The sequence below is a fragment of the Fukomys damarensis genome, unplaced genomic scaffold (genome assembly GCF_012274545.1).
Source record: "Fukomys damarensis isolate Sample0158 unplaced genomic scaffold, DMR_v1.0_HiC HiC_scaffold_28, whole genome shotgun sequence".
In the NCBI taxonomy this organism is placed as follows: domain Eukaryota; kingdom Metazoa; phylum Chordata; class Mammalia; order Rodentia; family Bathyergidae; genus Fukomys; species Fukomys damarensis.
The window spans coordinates 16,923,242-16,926,195 of record NW_022900940.1 but is presented as its reverse complement, the minus strand read 5'-3'; positions in this window follow the sequence as shown (position 1 = coordinate 16,926,195).

The following is a 2,954-nucleotide window of genomic DNA, read 5'->3' as shown; positions in this document are numbered from 1 at the left end:
TCCTCTTGTATTTCTGTAGTATCTCCTTCCTGGACTTGTGTTAGTGAAGAGAATACTCAAAGTCAAGACTCTAGGCCACTTCAGAGACCTGAGAAGGAGATTGTTAGACATCAGTAATAAGCCTAAACCCTGAAAGAGAAAGTAGTTTTAATCTTCATAATTTATTTGACAAGTAAGTAGGGAAATCAAAGCCAAAATCCAATTGAACACATTAGACTAACATAGTTGGTCTATAAGTACATATAGGGACTCATTCAGCATGGAGATTTTGTTCTCCAGCCTAACCTTAAGGAGCATCAAAGTTCAGATCACAGACTATGGGTGGTCTGTTTCCTTGGAACAAGTAACAGCCATGGTGGCAGATGGGGCCAGCTGGCTAAGGAAGAGGATTAGGGTTTCCAGTTTAGGAAAACTGATAAGGATACTGTGTGTCTATGTGTCACCAAGATTCTATGCATTGAGTTATTCACTTGTCTCTTTGCTTATTGCTTTGCTAATTCAAGATCCACAACTGCCCCTAATACTGAGTTGAAGCCCTCAAACATTGTTTGCTGACTTTGGTGAGATGATGAATTGTCTTTGAAAGGAAACATGAAAAATCTCTGAGGACTTCAAAATTGTCAATAACGTTCTAGGATCACTTGAATAGATCCACTTTTCTCCTTGTATAATTCTCCAATTTTGACTATGCATGAAAAGAAAGAATAAAGTCTACAGGTAAATCTTAGAAAAAAGAAATATAGCATTGCTTTTCAGATATCAGAATGCCATTGGGGTAGTCTGAACGGTAAAATGTTACACATTCCTGAGTCCTATTCCCAGAAATCTTGGACTAAAGTTCAGGAAACTGCCTTTCTCACAGTACTCAAGTAATAAGAGATAGTTCATCAACCACACCTACAGCAGTTTGCATGCAAGTCATCGAATTCTGTGGTTTTTATGGGAGCCCTTCAAAGACACGTGTGTTAAAGGCTTGGTCCCTAAAGTGGCACTACTGGAAGGTGGTGAAATTTTGGAAAGTGGGGTCTTGTGTGATGTATTGAAGTCCTTTGGGATCTGCCCTTGAAAGGTACTGTGTGTCTTCTCATACCCTCTGTCTGTTTCCTGGCTTCACATGTGACCATTTGCTCTGAGATCTGCTCCTGTGATTGCCAGAACTGAGCTTTTGCATGTTTCCATGGTACTGAATCTCTAGAAATTTGAACCAAAATAAGCTTTTTAAAATTCGTAAGTAGTCTGTCTCAAGTATTTCATTGCAGTAATGTGAAGCTGACTAATACACCTGGTAAAGTGCAGATTCCCTTTTAGTTGGTCTGAGGAAGAAGGCTGAGATTCTGCATTTCTAACAAGCTGTCAGAAGGCACACATGCTGATCCTTGCCCAGCAATGAGTAGCAAGGATATAGAAAGGTCACTAATATGACAATTGAATTAAGGTTCTAGAATCAGATGTTCAAGGATTTGAATATAATCTATCTCCTCACTGTGTGGCCACCCTCTCTAAATCCCAATTCCTCATGTGTCAAATGGAAAATGATCTAGAAATCAAATATGACAACAGTATAGACTAAGCATTCATTGTATCACTTGATATGCCTTTAATCTCCCATGAATGTAAGCTCTCATCATATTTTAATAACAAATCCTACTAATTCAGTGCAAATCAATCATAGTTATTTGTTTTGTAATTCCTCTTACTTTATTTCACTCATTTCATTTCTATGAGGATTGAGACAATATTTCCCTGTCTCTTATTCAACACATCTGGAAGAAGAAAAGATACCTGGTCTATGCAGTGTGGTGAACATAACACATCCTTAATAAGATCTTGTTACATTAGTGAAACCAAGACATCTGGATGAGGAGCTAATTCATTTCCCCTGGCTGCACATGTTGGCCATTAAGTATACAGAACAAGTGCTCCTAGAACTGGACAGATACCATTCAATTCAAAACTGAGACTCCATCTAGTGCAAATATTGCTTGATATCACAGGACTTGGTATCTTATGGATCTGTAGAATGAATGGTCTGGGTTTCTCAACACCTGCCATCCAAGAATACCTAGTGATGTATTAGCCCATTGTTTTGCTGTATCCAAGTTTGCACAGCAACAGCCCTGAGGACAGGGTTATGTTTAATTAATGGACACATATTCTAACCTAATAGGTAAGCCCCTGAGGCTATAGGACTCTTGCAGACTGAGGATCAAATCCTGCCTCTACCACTAAATATATGTGTTTGACCTTGGGTAATTTGTCTAATCTCTCTGAGTACTAGTTTCCTTATAGCTTTAACAGTATAACTCCCTTTCTCAACTGTTAATAACTTAATGTTATGTGCCTGACCCATTGTAAGTAAGGCTAGAACCAAGTATGTACTTGTCTCTATAGGCAAACTCTGATGGTTTGAGTCATTATCATGACCCTGGTCATGTTTTGACTCACAATATAAATTCACATTTAAAACTTAATTTCTATATTGACTGCTGGTGTTTGAGTGAAAATAATTTCTAATGATTTTTATTTTCTTTTAAAACAATGTTGTGCAAGAAATCCCTTAATAATGAAACTTTTATAGATGATCTAGGACATGAATCTCTCAAATGCCAAAAACACCACTTCCTTTTCATATATACAATTAAATCCTCTTATTGGCATGATTTATTCTTTATTTTTTATTTTTTTTGGTACCGGGGATCAAACTCAGGTTATTGGCATGATTTAACCTCTATTTTTCCAGATGAGAAACTGAAACATAAAAATAATAAACATTTTTCCCTAAGGATAGCTAGGTCACAAGTGACACCACAGGATTTGAATCCATGTAATTTGATCCCAAGGCATCTGCCTTGAAATGGCCTTCTGCCTTCTACAAAATTTCCTCTCAGAGCTATTGTTATTCTTTTATTATGAAATTTTGTTTGTTCATAAAATAAAAATTCCTCTCTCTCTCT